At 40.2% G+C, this 17,129-nt stretch overlaps 1 pseudogene; it reads right to left on the bottom strand.

Annotated features, from left to right (window-relative positions):
* Positions 1–15,758: 15,758 nt before the first annotated feature.
* On the bottom strand, positions 15,759–16,584 carry LOC147421763 (uncharacterized; annotated as a pseudogene).
* Between the last annotated feature and the right edge of the window lie 545 nt (positions 16,585–17,129).

Here is a 17,129-nt window from a genome sequence, read left to right as displayed (position 1 = left end):
TGTATACGAGCCAGTCAAACTTTTGTAACTAGAAATATTGGAAAGAAGCATGTGCCTCAATCCTTCTTTCCAATTCTAACATACTGCTAAATACAATGAAGAAATTTCATCAGTAGAAACCATCTTTGGTAAGTTAGATGAATCTCCTTTTGTTTTATTGGAGTTTATCTTAGAAGGTTCAAATCCTACCTTGAAGAAGCGTATTTTGTCATTTCTTATTATCTTTTTCACCCCCTTTATTACCCTTTTTGGAATTAATTAAGTCCATTTAAAATAGGCTATAACAACCATACCAACACAAAAAAATTAGTTTAGGTTTACAATTGCCTAAATCTTTAAGCACGAGGATTTTCAATTGTATGAAAGTAATATGTAGCAAGAGGAAAAACTAGGAACATGTTTACCAGATTTACTAGCTCATGAATCAAGGTGGGTTGCCCAAGAACAAGCTGCGACAAGATTTGTGCTATTTACTAATCAAGTTTTCTCCAAAAATGATGTTTTTCTCTGCTCTCCTTTTATCTTTTCTAAGAAGCTTGGAAAGGCAGTCCGCACAGTATGATGGCTCGCAAGTACACACCCTTTTGCCGTACCCTGTCCTTGTCCAATTTCAATGAATAGAAGCCTCTGAGCTCTTGAGTCTCTTCCTTTTCAAAGCAGTAGCAAGCCTTCGCCCTTAAAGGCTCAACCCTCGAGTCTCAATGCTCACAAAAGGCTCGCCGTTGTGCAACACAAGGCTCGGAGATCAAGAAAACATCGAATTTGAATTTCAAAAACCAGTCACAATTCACTAGTTTGTTGTGCATGTGCTGTTACGGAATTGGACTTGTAACATGGAAAGTAGAAAAATTAAAGTAACTATAGTGATCATTTCTAAGAGAATAAAGAGAAGAATTGATGATAGATAGCAACATATTCATGATACCATAATTAGCTTGACATGAACAATACTTTGCAAGAGAGAGAATTAGAGAATTTGACAACAGTTGAGGACCGGATTTACTTCCTCAACTGAATTTACTTGGAGCTGGTCCCCCCTCCAAAAGTATTTTAATTATAGATTCTCCCATAATGAGAGACTTGGTACATTACAAGCTTTGTGTTCCTTAATACCTAATGGATGCAATGAAGATAGAAAGATTCATGCATCAAAATTATTTCCTTAATCAACTTAATGAAAGCATTAACTTGTCCTCGGTCTCAGTCCCAAGACCTTAAACACCTTCAAAGGTGGAGAGAGCTAGCAGGGAATGAGGGTAGGGAAGAGTAAGAAGAAGTAACATACGAGAAATAGTACCTTCCTCACCATATAATACTCTTGTAGATTAGCTTAGCATAGTAATATAGATGGTAGATAAGATGAGCATGCCATTGAAGTTTGGCTCTTGGTTGGATTTTCATTCCATAGCCAAGAGTTGTTGGTGTAGGCTCTCAACTTCTCAAGCTTGGAGAAGGAAATGGAGTTCTTTGATTCACACCATCAAAGTGTGTGCGTGTGTGTGAGAGAATGAGAATAAGGATGTCCAAATCAGTCCCCCACCTCTCATGCTTGGTTGACCTCTCTCTCTCTCTCTCTCTCTCTCTCTCTCTCTCTTGTATTGTTTAATTATATCATTTGGACAAGTGTCCTCTTTTCCCTCTTTGAGAGAAAGAGTTTAATTATTTATTTAAATGCATCTAAATTCTCACTGGAACCCTTTAAAGCCTATCCAATAGGATTCAAGCACATCATGAGGGAAAAATGGGGAGGATCTTGACATGAGTCTTTAATGCCTTTTAAGAGACCATGTTTGAAATGAACACTTAAAGCACCTTACTCATTTAAGCATGACAACATTTTATGCCTCTTGAGAGATCATGCTTGATTTGAACACTTCAAGCACCTTAGTAATTTAAGCATGACAAGCACCTCAAGCTTGGGCAAGGTTCCCACAAACACCTTAAGCACCTTAATCAGCAAGCACGACAAGCAACTCAAGCTTGGGTAGGGTTCCCACCTCAAGGTCAGCCCCAACTTGCTTAAGATCCTAGGTCTAAGGACTTTTAACACTAACCTTTGGAGGTCTTTAATGAGGCTAACCCTAAGGTCTTATAAGCTCCATTATATGCACATATCTATATTCTACCTCTTGTTCCCATTCATCTCTCCCATATTAAATGATCAGTTCAATATGAAAAAGTCTTTTTGGAATATATATATATATATATTAGATTTTATGACATTACCTCTCTCTTGAAACCGTAGTTGTCCTCGACTATGAGGTAGAAGAGATAAATTCTTAGTTCATTAGTCTATGTTTTTTAGTGGGTAGAGGATCCCTTTTTACCCTACAAAATCATTCCAGAATGGATGACTAGTCCATTTGGTGCTTGGGAGACTTAGCATCCACAAGCATGTCTGCTATTTAGTCCATATCATACTCCCAAAGTAGAGTGCCAAATTTTACTTGGTGTTTGAGTGATGTTGTCATAACACAAACATGATTCTAAGCATGCATACTATTTAAATTTGTGCACAAAAGGGCATTATCCTTATAAGACAAAAACATTGTTCATTTAGAAACAATTTACATTTGCTTACTCTAGTATAGCATTGTAAGTATTGACAAGGTTCCAACTATCCTTAAGCTGTGTTCCCTGCATCCATTTAGATCTTCAAAAGGATAGTTTTTAAATTTAATAAGATACAGTCGGATAAGATTACCATGTCTTAGTACCTTTTCTTCGTGTCAAAGAATTGATTTGGGTTGTAGCACCTTTTCTTGATCTTCTATCTTTGGTGGATCCTCAATTATTGGTTCTTCTCGTGGCTCGCCTTTGTAAGGCTTGCGTAGGCTCACATGAAAAGCATTATGAGTGAGCCAATGGTTGGGAAACTTGAGATGATAGGCCATTTCATTGATTGATTTTAAAATTTGGAAAGGACCCTAGTATTTGTTTTGCTAACTTAGCATAATACTTTTGGTGGCCTGTAGGATTTTTGCCCGTAGTTTGGCTCAATCGAGCCCTGGGAAACTTGAGTAGGACCCAATCATTTTCCTTGAAGGCTAAGGCCCTTTTGTGCTTGTCAGCAGCAACCTTTTGTCTTTGTTGCGAGATGGATATAGGCTCCTTAATCTTTTGAAAATATTCTTGTAGGTCTTGACTATACTCATAAGCGGCAAAGATCTTCCCATGTACCTTAAGTAACAAGGGACTTTTAGGTCTTCCCTCAATAATTTCAAAAGGAGCCTTCCTTGTAGTGGTATGGATAGTGTTATTGTACGCATACTCTACAAGAGGTAAGTACTTCTCCCATTGGGCACATTGATCTACTTTTGTAACATAATTCTTGAGTAGATCGAGAATCTTAAGGTTGGCGATTTCACTTTGGCCATCCGTTTGTGGGTGATAGGCCGAAGAGAATTTTAGCCATGTACCTAGATTCTCAAAGAGACCCTTCTAGAAATTACTAGTCATTCAAGGATCTCTATCCGACACTATTGATGTTGGCAATCCATGGTGTTTAAAAATTTGGGATATGAAGAGGGTTGCCATTTGGTGTGCCTTGATAGTCATTTTGACAGGTATGAAATGTGCTTGTTTGCTAAACCTATCAAATATTGTCCATATTCCCATATTCCCATGGATAGACTTGCGAAATTCAAAGATAAAATCCATGGATATACTCTTTCATGGTGAATTACGAATTGGCAATGGATGGAGTAATCTAGGTTGCTTCCCCCTATCATACTTGGTCTTTTTGGCATACCACACATTTGGAAACATACTCTTGTATGCCCACTTTCATGGTCGGCCAATAGAAATACGTCTTTACTCCTTGAAGAGTAGGTTGAATCCCTCTATGCCCCACATATGGAGGAGCGTGGGACTCATATTTTACTTTCTCACGAAGAGAGTAACACATAGCCGATTTCCATGGAGAAGATAACCATCCTGCAAAGTGAATGGTTCTTATTTCTTCCCTAAGGCAAGGGCTAAAATTACATCTTTAAAATCGGGGTAAGTAGCATACTCATCTATCAAGGACTTTAGTGATCCGTTTGTAGGATGAATGGAGTCCCCAAAAGGTAGTGCTTTCATGTATCAAGGGCATGTAGGAAAATTAGTAGATCCTTTTCGTAGATGCCCATGACACGCTCATTGGAATTGAGTCTTCGACTCTCATATGCTATGGCATGCAGCCCTCCTTGAAGCAAGACTACTCCAAGGCAATCTTCACAAGCATCACATTGAACCTCAAATGGTTTTGAGAGGTCCACAAGCGTAAGCACAGGTTGAGAGGTAAGCTTTTCTTTAAGCTTATGAAAAGAATTTTGCTCCTTGGTAGACCATATGTACTTAAGGTTCTTCTTTGTCAAGTCATGTAATGGTCCCGCTATTTGGGAGAACTTAGCTATGAAGCATCTATAGTATATGCACACATACCAATAAAGCTTCATAGCTCATGTAGATTACCTCTAACTTTGCATACCGATACCATCTTGAGAGATAATTTGACCTAGGTATTGAATCTCCTAAAGGAAAAAATCATCCTTCTTTGGCATTAGGGCCAAAAATGTCTAAAAAAGGGCTGTTTGGTAATCCATGGATTAAGAAATAGGCCAATACTCACTTGACACGTATACAAAAGTATGGCATTTCTTTCTCCTCTAGCTTGAGCTTTTGTGCTTCCACTTTAGCGAAAAGCGTCTAAATGTCACTTTCATTTGGCTAAATTGCCTATATTTGAGGGCGTTCCTGTTATTTTTGATGTATAACATCATATTCTGGGCCTGATGTACAAGTGCTCTTTTCTGTTTAATATTGTACAATACTAAGCTAGAAGATACGAAATCTTTCTTTTCAAACAGTGATGATGACGCCTATTAATAACAAGTTGTAATTTTGCTTCTCCCTTATAAATTGAAAACATGTATTTGGTAAAAAAAACCCTAAACCCGCAACAAACAGGGTTTACCTTCCCCTTATTTTCTTAGTATTGACCTCTATACTAGTAGGCATCACTTATATTTTCCGAGGTCAGTACCAAGTGAACAGGGGTATCGAACAAAGTGGCCTTCCCTTATTCGCTTGGTACTGACCAAGGAAAAGTGTAAAAGAAAACATCCTATGGTAAAGACGATGGTCAATACCAAGCGAACAGGTGCAGCAAACAGGGTTTACCTTCCCTTATTCGCCTGGAACTGACTACACAAAATACAAGTGCACAAAAGGGTAGTAAGTAGCATACCTCTTTACAGTGTGTAGAGTTCTGCATCACTAAAGCACTGCAGAACAGGAGTAAGAGAAGGATGCGCGAGAGTAAGAGGTGATGCGCAAAAAGAGTTGGGATGGTTTGCTTATCACGTAGCATCGATGGGGGTAGAGTTAATAAAAAATGATGCGCAGTAGAGGACGCGAAAAGAGGCAGAATAGTTGAAATGTTTGGCGGGAGTATGTCTTCAAGTCACCTGCCATGTGCCATTCCACTGTGCAACACCAAATCCTTCCACTGAAAGAACGGCTCCGTTTCTTTGTTCACTGATGACAAAAGGAATTTGGGTTTGAATAAAAACCCAATCGAGGATTTCAAAATTTTCCTTATCAACCTGCAGTGAAAAACAAAAACACAAAATAAACAACCAAATAATCAATATTTTTGTTATCATAGAGTGAACGAAGTATACCTGAAATGATCCTAGAGTTAGAATGTTGTTTTCGGATTGCACGCTGAAGTATCATTGATCCTCTTTCGTTATTGATGGATCCAAAGCTCTGTTCATGAGGGTAATGGTGACTCTCTCCAGCTTCTTGTTCTTCAGGACCTCGCACTCGTCGAGCTTCAAAACAAACTTGAGAACCCCACTGCACTCCTCTCTACTGATTTCAAAGAAGTGAACTCCATACCTTTGCAATGCTTCAAGATCAACGAAGAGGTTGTTGTTCTCGGTAAACTTTACCTCTCTTCCGCCCTTGTCTAAGAACATTGCTTCAATATGGAATGTGACCTAAGTTTCTCAAACACCTCATCGTTTATGTGCCGGCGAGCAGCCTTTACATGTGATGGCTTTGGCAGCAATGATCCTCTATGTAGTTTATTTTGAGACTTTTTAGCTAATGTTTTGAAGAGTGCCCTGTATTCCATCTGCGAGATGCCACTCTCATCAAGTATTGCTTGCACTTTCATTGGTTCCAGCTGATTCTCGTTCATGAAGGAGGTAAGAAGCCTCCCTTTCAACTTACGAAACTTTTTTTGAGTTATCATCTCTTCAACTACTTCTTTTGGAACTAGACGGCAGTAATGCACTCCGGCATTGAAGCCTGCACCGTTTGAGTTTGGATGCAATAAAGACCTACCAAGAAAGCACCATGAGTTATGATCATGTATAGGAAAGTGTATCCATTTCTTAATGAAGCACATTGAAGAAACAAACTTCGAGTTACCTTAAAGCTCGTATTCGTTTTTTCAGGCCACCACTACCAACCTTCATGTTCTCAATGTTGCACAGATCTCGTTTTCTTTTTCGACTACCAAGCACGGTGTCTTTATCTCGCAAACTTGTGATCTTCTTCTCAAGGCCTTGGATTGTCTCTCTATTTGATGAAATCTTTTGAGAGCATGCTTCATTAAGTTTCTCAGCTGCATGTTCTCCATCGCCGAGAAGTTTCTTTGCCTTTTTGCATTCAATCCTCTCATTTTCAAATGTTCGGTGTATCCCAATAGCCCATCCTTGCCATCGCCAGTGAAATGTAAGAGGTTAGTGATATTAGCAAAGGTAGGTGGATTTGTCGCAGTATCCTTTGGATAAATAGACCCATCGGTCCACAAACCAAATGATGTTCCTTGTTTGTCCTTCTAAAGTTCTTTCTCCAGTTGAGATAAGAAAGACTCCCTCCTACGTTTCTGCAGCAGTGCATACTTTTGCAATACATGAACATGAAGATGATGTGTGTTCTTTCCTTGGGTAAGTGTTAAAGATGAAGGGTCTGAGGATTGCAAGTTCAAAATTAGTGTTTTCATTAGGAAAAGAAGCGTTCTCCATTCCTAGAGTTGATAGAGAAAAAGACGGAGACTCGAAACTCATGAAATATCTCAGGTTTTGGAAGGGAAGGCCATATTCTCAAGTTTAGAGTTGATAGAGTTCGTGTGGCTTATGTTTCTGGAGGGAACTCTTGTAAGTTGGCATTTCAAATCATTAGTCATACGGTTAGTTGTATTCATGACAAGAGAACGAAGGATAAGAATGATAAAGACGGCGGCTACCTACCAAAGAATGTCATTTTGGCTTTTTGTTACGTAGCAAAGTATCACATAAAATGCACAATTTAACATTTTCATTTTCTCTCTTTAAGCCGACGTGGCACTTCTTACAGGGCCCAAAAGTGAGTCCAACTTTCTCCTAATGCAACAGTGCTTCCTTACCATATACCAACTTGAACGGAGTGAAATTAGTACCTTCTTTGTATAAGGTTCTGTACGCCCGTAAACACTTCTCAAGATTTTCTTTCCACTCTGCTTCCTGCCTGTAAATATACTTTGTCGACGTTTTATTATGATCTACCTATTTTCACTCTCTACCAGACCATTTCGTTGAGGATGAGAGTTGATAGAGTTCGTGTGGCTTATGTTTCTGGAGGGAACTCTTGTAAGTTGGCATTTCAAATCATTAGTCATATGGTTAGTTGGATTTCTGATAAGAGAACGAAGGATAAAAATCATAAAGACGGCGGCTACCTACCAAAGAATGTCATTTTGGCTTTTTGTTGCGGAGAAAAGTATCACATAAAATGCACAATTTAACATTTTCATTTTCTCTCTCTAAGCCTACGTGGCACTTCTTACAGAGCCCAAAAGGGAGTCCAACTTTCTCCTAATGCAACACTGCTTCCTTACCATATACCAACTTGAACGGAGTGAAATTAGTAGTTTCTTTGTGTAAGGTCCTGTACGCCCGTAAACACTTCTCAAGATTTGCTTTCCACTCTGCTTCCTGCTTGTAAACATACTTTGTCGACGTCTTATTATGATCTACCTATTTTCACTCTCTATCAGACCATTTCGTTGAGGATGAGAGAACGAAGAGAACCGGTGATGAATGCCCAGTTTCTCAAACAAGTCTCAAAAGGAGTTCAAAAGGAGGGAGTTCAACGAGCGGAGCGGCTGCTCTGGTTTATTGAGAATCCCACTTCTTTTGAGGCCATTATTTCATATCTTGTAGTTACCAGGTCAAAACACGGCTTACGATGTTTGCGTAATTGCATTTTCTCTCTCTAGTTTACCTGCTGGTAACTGGGTGAGGAGCAAGACGGACAACACATGCGACCAGGTCCTTACCCCCACCCAAATGGTGCCTGTGTGTGAGATCATCGAAGTCAAATCAATCACATCGAGCTTTCTTTTATGATTATCCCCCTATGGTACGCGATGTAATTGGTGAACTTTACTATTGGTTCTTGTGATGGTTTCGTTTATTGGTTTTCTAAAAGAAGCCTTAGAGATGTGTTGGGTTAGGCATACTTTCAATGTTTTCAGTGATGATTGAGACTTACCTTAAATGTTATTTTGGTTTTAAAATATGAAATGGATATTTTTATTTCACCTTTCATTTCACTTTCTCACATGGCTTGACTTCTCTTGCATTCTATTCTTTTAGAATGAAAAATTGAAGCTTCACCCACATAATTCTAGTAAGTCCTATACATATACATACACACACACACACACACATACGCACACGCAATATATAAATAAGTAAATATGTAATATACGTTAATGAGTTCTTTTTATTATATATATAGATTTATTTATCTATATATCTATGTAGACACACACACACACACACACACACACACACACACACACACATATATATATATATATACTAATGAGTTCTTTATATATATGTATATATATTAATGAGCAAACCATGATAAACACAAGAGAAACCGGTGCAATGATGTCAAAACTTAGTTCAAAAATCCTACAAATTTCAAAAACTTTGCTAGTATTTTCTGTTTGCTTCTTTGCGAGGAGGACGCTCGATAGCTTAATAAAAGAGACATTCTCGAACACTACTTCACCTTACATAATTCTAGTTAAACTCAACCTGATGATTTTATTAAAAAGCCATCGTGACCCTTTCACTAGTTCAAAATAGCATTTGGATCCATTATAATCTGGCCTACTTGCACTTATGGAGGGTTGTCTCCTATTGCATGTACCTCCCTTTAATTACTTGTTAATCAAATTTGCTAATCGTCGTGTAATAATGTAATGATACTTCTTCTGTCGACAATGCCGTTCTGACATACTGCATATGATGATTGAGCAGGCATTGAGTTTTTTGGAGAGAGGGCTAGAGAGGAACGAGATCTTCCTTGCACTAGACAACATTTGGAATCCATACTTTGAATACGCCGAAAGGATATTAAGGCTGATGAATTCCATGCGGGGAAGCAAAATACTGGTAGCGAGTAGGAGCAAGCAGCTGTTGACTTGTTTGCTTACGCAGATGCAGCACGTGGGAAAATATTACTCTCACGTGTCCGTAACATGCCCAAATGTCACAGTGCTCAATGTCCCCAGCCTCACAGTTGCCGAAGCTATGGAGGCACTCAAATCCTATACTTGTTTTTCCCATTTCATCCCTGAAGACTGCCTCATAAGCCTCGCCCGCTCCTGTTTCTTTGGAGAGCAATGCCACCCTCTTTATCTAAAGCTTAAGGGAACTGATCTTCGGAAAAAAGGTAGAGCCTCCTTCGACGATCTAAGTTGGAGAGACCTCATTTCAGAGTCGCAATCTCAATATTATGCAGCTGCCAATGATGAAGATGACAGTGAGCAAGTTGTGCTGCAAGTTCTTGGGAAAAGCTTGGATGAATGCCCCGCATATGTTCAAGACATCTTCGTTGATATGGTTACGTGTGAATTGCTTACAATCAGCTACAGCGATATTGAAAATCTGATCATGCTGTTGCGTACGCTTCACTAATTTCTCAGTAAACGCAATGAGATGCCAAGTAATACTCCCTCCCATCACAAATCACACACTCACTATTTTTTTGCAATAAAAAACCTGCCGAGAACAATTAGTTACTATGTTTATGACAAAGATTAATTGCCGTTTGAAAAGTGCAGGTACTTAACGTGCGGGAGTTTCATGGCCTTATAGAGAGTCGGGATGGGCATCTATTGGTTCATGACCTGCACAAGCAACTAGCCAAGTCCATGATTTCACGTGCAGCATTATGCCATGGCGTTTGTGGGCTAGCTAATGGCTGGATGTCTTCAGCTGGTGAGGACTTGTCAGTAATCTCGACCAAAAAGGTAATGGCCAACAAGTACATCAAGGGGCATTCCATGAAAGCAAGCACCCTGCAAGCTATGTTTCCGCAATTACGAGCTGGTCATAGATTTTCATACTACCTTCCAGAAGTCTTGAGCAGACGCATGAGCTCATCATGTCCACAAGTGGAAAAACGGTACTTGCACTTTATTCATTGAGACGACCATCCACAGGAAGAGAGCAGCCTTGCATTGTGGCCGAGTTTCCTACGCCTTAATATAGGGGAAACTTTTAAGAATCTTTTCGCTTTGAGACTCTGTAGAATAGATAAAGTCGTAGAAATTAGAGGTTGGGAAGGAGTTCCGAACCTGTTGTGGCTAGAACTGGAGCAGATTGTTTGTTTTACACGGATCGGGCCATTGAGAGCTGCATCTGGCTGCTGCGACGTTCTGCAGAAGCTGGAATTGTTGTCAGTGATTTCATGTGGTTTCAATCTTGATGGGGACACCATCGTAGGGCCTGATGATGATGATGTCCATAAGGGGGTTATTAGCCTTGTGAAAGCAGGCGATCATTTTCCCAAGCTGCAGCATCTCACACTCCCCGGTTGCTATAAGTTGGCAAAGTTGGGGCCTGCATTCGGTGCTGTATTTCCGGCCTTGAGGAAGCTCAATTTAAGTCGTTGCTCGGACCTGAGTTTCTTCCCCAGCCTCACGCCGCCGTTTGGCAGGGTTTTGCAGTCGCTTGATCTGAGTGACTGCGTTGAGCTGTGGGGAGTGGGGGGGAACATTTGGTTCCTCACAGCCTTGCAGCGGCTTGACCTCTCTGGCTGCATGAATCTGCATCATCTGCCAAGCATCAGCAACGTTAACGAGGTATTGGTCAGTCTGCAGCACCTTCGGGTGGCTGGTGAAGGCTGGTCGACCTTCACCAGCAAAATCAGTAATATTGCTGATAGTGATCTTGGATTCAGCATGCGACCGTCAACATTAATGCAAGACACTGACCAAGCTGGACCACTGTCCCCACCGGTCATAACAAGTGGGCTGAAATTAGTAGCTGCCGCAGGCCAGGATTTGGCAACTCCTGATCACGAGCTTCACCTGCATCAACAAGTGGGAAAGCAGCTGCCTCAGGGCAGGAATCAGCAGCAGCTACTACAGACGACGAGATTGGCGTGCTCCCGCCATCAACAAGTGGGCCCGACATAGCTGTAGCTAGTACTGACGACATTAATATCTATATTAATCAGTGTCCCACTGACGACATTAATCTAAAGCCTTTTATTCATCTACAGAATCTCCACATTGATGCAAGTCCCGTGAGCACCCGAAATGTTAGATCAACGCAGCTGACTTTCTCCAGTTTACCAAGTCTGGAATATCTCACTTTGGAGAACTTCTGGTCTCTGAAAACGCTATCCTTTAAAACGAGCACTCCGCAAACGTCAGCTAGCGCCTCCGTGGCAAGCCTCAAAGTTTTAACCCTGCGTCGCAAAGTATCCGTGGTTTACATTCATTTTCAACTGGGCACCAGCTTTCGACGATCAGGATTGAGGAAAGTCCATTTCCGGTAATAGTCCGGTCCCTTTCGCTAGTTTTGTCTTTGAGATTTCTCTAATGTTGATGGCCTGGGTATTGATCCAGAGTCGTGCATTCATACATGCACCAGCTGGTTAATGACTAGGCTAGGATGCTGCAGATTGCACCGGCTATAAGCGTAATTTGATTGGTACTAAGCTTGCTTATTCTGATCGCTGTAATCCACGTCGAGTGTACTGCAGGCCTGACTTCATGCCCTTACGTGCTTAGATTCATTGGAGCTGCGTCACTGCGTCATTAGATCCAGACATCGGTTTTGGTCTTCCTCATTGCTTAGGTCGACTTAAAATCAGTAACTGCGAGGGCTTGAAGAGCATCGACGATATATTTGGCTGTGTACTCCCAGATCAAGCCTGCAATGAGCTGGACTTGCAGGACTGCGGCTCATTCACAAGCATTTCCAGTGCGTCCACTCTCACAAGCTTGGTGACCCTCTCATTGACGCAGTGCACGTCCTTGAAAGAGGCCGATTTCTCGGGCCCAGCTGCTCTCGCATCATCATTACGTCGGCTCAAGTTCCATGGGTGCACAGTGCTCAGAGACATCTCTCATGTGGCTGGGCTTACCTCCTTAAGAGTGCTTGAGTTGACTGAATGCACTTCTTTGCTGAAGTTCCCGGATTTGAAGCCCCTTACAGCCTTGGAACGCGTAGTTGTTGCTACAAAATATTCTACAGCATTGCAACCGTTGCAGCAGGTATTTCATAAATAATTTGTGTTTCTTTCCAGCTTCCATAAATACTGACGTGCTTGTCCTCCGATGTTTAATCTTAAGCTTCCTGTCTTTCAGCTTGTCAGTGCAAACACAAGCATACAGTACGAGTGAAAGTTAAAACCGTGGATACTAATTGCACATCAGGTTGTAATATTCTTCCTTCTAAATATATATGTCCTTCGACCTCATCCATTTGCTCGTCAATAGAGGGGCAATTTATCTACATATTGCTGCAGCAAGGGTTCCCTTCAAATTTTAACACATCAGATATCCATTGTGGATGCATCATGGCTTGTTTTCAAGGGTTTATGGAACATTTTTAAAGGTTTTGATATACTCGCTCCTCTTTTAAAAAACCCAATAGTTTGGAGATACCATCCTTAGATCGATTCCCTTCCCCCCACCCAGCATGCCCTTTGCTCTCTAGTGTCTGCAACCTTGCATAGACATCATGCAAGGTATTGATCTAGAGTCGTGCATTCATACATGCACCAGCTGGTTAATGACTAGGCTAGGATGCTGCAGATTGCACCGGCTATAAGCGTAATTTGATTGGTACTAAGCTTGCTTATTCTGATCGCTGTAATCCACGTCGAGTGTACTGCAGGCCTGACTTCATGCTTAGATTCATTGGAGCTGCGTCACTGCACCACAAATTACCCACCAGCAGTGCGCCAGGAGAAATTACTAGCTGCATGCGCACTTCCAAATGATCCAGACATCGGTTTTGGTCTTCCTCATCGCTTAGGTCGACTTAAAATCAGTAACTGCGAGGGCTTGAAGAGAATCGACGATATATTTGGCTGTGTACTCCCAGATCAAGCCTGCAATGAGCTGGACTTGCAGGACTGCGGCTCATTCACAAGCATTTCCAGTGCGTCCACTCTCACAAGCTTGGTGACCCTCTCATTGACGCAGTGCACGTCCTTGAAAGAGGCCGATTTCTCGAGCCCAGCTGCTCTCGCATCATCATTACGTCGGCTCAAGTTCCATGGGTGCACAGTGCTCAGAGACATCTCTCATGTGGCTGGGCTTACCTCCTTAAGAGTGCTTGAGTTGACTGAATGCACTTCTTTGCTGAAGTTCCCGGATTTGAAGCCCCTTACAGCCTTGGAACGCGTAGTTGTTGCTACAAAATATTCTACAGCATTGCAACCGTTGCAACAGGTATTTCATAAATAATTTGTGTTTCTTTCCAGCTTCCATAAATACTGACGTGCTTGTCCTCCGATGTTTAATCTTAAGCTTCCTGTCTTTCAGCTTGTCAATGCAAACACAAGCATACAGTACGAGTGAAAGTTAAAACCGTGCATACTAATTGCACATCAGGTCGTAATATTCTTCCTTCTAAATATATATGTCCTTCGACGCTCTTCAGCACTCTTCACCTCATCCATTTGCTCGTCAATAGAGGGGAAATTTATCTACATATTGCTGCAGCAAGGGTTCCCTTCAAATTTTAACACATCAGATATCCATTGTGGACTTATATGATGCATCATGGCTTGTTTTCAAGGGTTTATGGAACATTTTTAAAGGTTTTGATATACTCGCTCCTCTTTTAGAAAACCCAATAGTTTGGAGATACCATCCTTAGATCGATTCCCTTCCCCCCACCCAGCATGCCCTTTGCTCTCTAGTGTCTGCAACCTTGCGTAGACATCATGCCTTTCCTACAGCCTCACACTTAGTTAGGCGTGTGGCTTGTGCGCCTTCTCCCAAGCAGCCCCTCCTTAACCCCTCCGCCCCTTCTCCCTTGCGGGCAACTTCAACCGAGAGAGAGAGAGAGAGAGAGAGAGAGAGAGAGATTTTTCATTCGCCCCTACCTTGTGAACCATCTCTGCCTCTGTATATTACCCACTCGCGAGCAATTACTAGCTGCATGCGCACTTCCAAATGATCCAGACATCCGTTTTGGTCTTCCTCATTGCAAACTATCAGAATATTTGAATATTGGAGAGAGAGAGAGAGAGAGAGAGAGAGAGAGAGAGAGAGAGAGAGCAAGAGTTGGCAAGGCCATTTTGGTAGGGATGCCCTGCGAGCAAGAGGTGCACACAACTTTTAGACATTTTCTCACTTTGAGAAAAAGGTCATTTTTCTACCCTTTTTTTCACCATAATGTGAAAAAAACACAAGAATTGTGAATTATTTTTCTCATTGCTTTATTTTTTTTCAATGGTTATTTTTCTTATCCATGCGTCAAATTTTCTCATTCTCAAAGTGAGAATAAATCTCTTGCAAAATAAAGTAGTGACGTGAAAAATAATGAAGCTCATAATTATTATTGTCTTTCTTCAATTCAAAAGAGAAAAAAATATTGACGCGTAATAATTGTTGGTCCTATGGAACAAAAAACCAAATTCACAATATGAAAATAATTTTCACTCAAGACCTTGCAAGTTCATGGTGTGAAATTTTTTGAATCGAAGCTCTTAAAGATTCTATTGTACGGCCACAAAGTAGGTAAAAATTAGCACCATAGGAATATTTTCATTCTACATCTATATTGCTAGTGCAAATATGTTTTACTCACTTCTTATAATGATAAATATTTCCTCTCCTAAGTGAGAGACATATCAATCTTGAGTGTAAATTAATTCCACTTTTGACAATGAAAATGTTTCATTCTTAAGTTTAACTTTTTAACGAGCTAATCAGTATGTTGGATAGGTAGAAAACCAATGGAAAATTTTTCTAGCTAGAGCCTTGCCCTTATGTTTTATGCAAAAGAGAGACATTAATGGTCACCGTCAGTGCAAAAAATTGAACAGGGTAAATTTTTTTCACTTCTTAATTACAAAAGAATCCTTATTCTCATTTATAATTTTTTTGTGGTGATATTATTCACACCTCTAATATGTTTTCATAGCTATAAATTTATCACATATGGAAAGGAATCTCTATCTTGTACGCATAAAACTATCCAAATTATGGGATAACCTCAATTCAAACATCTTTTATGGCTAGTTGTTTAGTATGAAAACTGTTAATAGTGATCAATCAACTATCATACAAGCATTCAAGACTATAACAAGAGCAATAATTAACTTGTCCCACAAAATCTTGTAGCTTTATAAGTCAGATATGTGCCTACGCAATACAGGTCAAACTGCCCAAATAAGATGTCAAAATTAGCGACAATGTTTATCACCAAAGTTCCATAGTGAACTTGACTTTAAACAAGTTCAACTTCATCCTGACCCATATCCTTATCATTAGTGTCTTTGAGCTTAATCTTGTTTTGCCCATAGCCCAGCATACTAAAACATCCAATGCTTGTGAGTCTTGGCATTTTTTCTTGAAATCAAACGATTCCTTTGGAGTAGTCCATTGCAACTCTTTTCAAAAGTCAACTAGTTGCCTATACATGAAATCTATGTTGTGCTCGCCCATCAGTTTAAGAGCTATTGCTTCATTTGTTGTCATCTTAAGTGCCCCATTCTGCAAAAAGTATATTACACTTGTGTAAGGACCTTGATAAAAAATCTATTAAATTTACAACGCAACACGCTCATTTGTAAGACTAAAGATGTTAGTAGCAATACATAATGTTATGAGAAGAAATCAAATTCCTCTTTTTTGACTTGCAAACCTACAATAAAACAGAAACAATTCACAACATTAAAGAATGCTTGATTGGATTAGTATACCAAGAAAAGGGCTTCTACCATGGTAGAGTTATTCTCTTTGCATCTAGCAGGAACTTTGGTAACTCTTTTAGCTTTTCCACTTTCTCTTCCTTCTCCCTTCAAAATCTATTCCATCTCAAAAACATTACAAAAATGGAGGTTTGAAGTCTGTACAAAGTGCTGACAATGAGCATACCCTTGAAATCATGACATCATTGTGAGATGATTTCTTGTTTGTGAGATCCTTTTAAGGGTGCAAAAAGAAGAATTTCCTGAGCCCTTTGAAGGGGGATGCCCTTTAATGACATCAAATCACCAATATCAAACCTTTTTGTTTGAAGGCCTCTTTGTTTCCACACTATAAGTAAACATATAGATACCATTCAAACACCATTAATAGATAGAGTTTTGTTCTTCACACTTTGTGTTTGGGACAATTACCACAAGCTCATTCAAGCACATGACCTTTGGCTTATTTTTTGATATGGTAATGAGTGGTGTAGTATTACCATCCTAAAACAAAATTGACATTAGCATGAAAGTCCCAAGATTTAGCTCAACAAGATAACAAACCAATGAAGTCTACCCATCTAGATGTCTCCATATCACTTCTGTCGTCAAAGTATACTAATGCATGGTTAAGCACCTACATAAACTATCATCTATAAGCAGAAAAGTAGGTCTCAACCTATGACATAACCAATACTAAAAAGAAATTCTCACAAAATACTTGATGATTGAAATGCAATTGTCTTCACCAGCTTCTGCCAAATAAAACATCTTCCATGTCGACTATTCACCAACACCAATCAACATAGTGCAAGGTGCAGCGGAAGTGAATGTTGAACTTTGCTCAAGATGAGTGCTCCAAACTCTGCTCAAGCTTCCTTTTACTTATGAAAGGGAGAGCCTTGCAT

This window comes from Adiantum capillus-veneris, chromosome 27, assembly GCF_014529385.1.
Source record: "Adiantum capillus-veneris isolate H3 chromosome 27, ASM1452938v2, whole genome shotgun sequence".
NCBI lineage: Eukaryota > Viridiplantae > Streptophyta > Polypodiopsida > Polypodiales > Pteridaceae > Adiantum > Adiantum capillus-veneris.
This window is presented reverse-complemented; position numbering and strand designations above follow the sequence as displayed.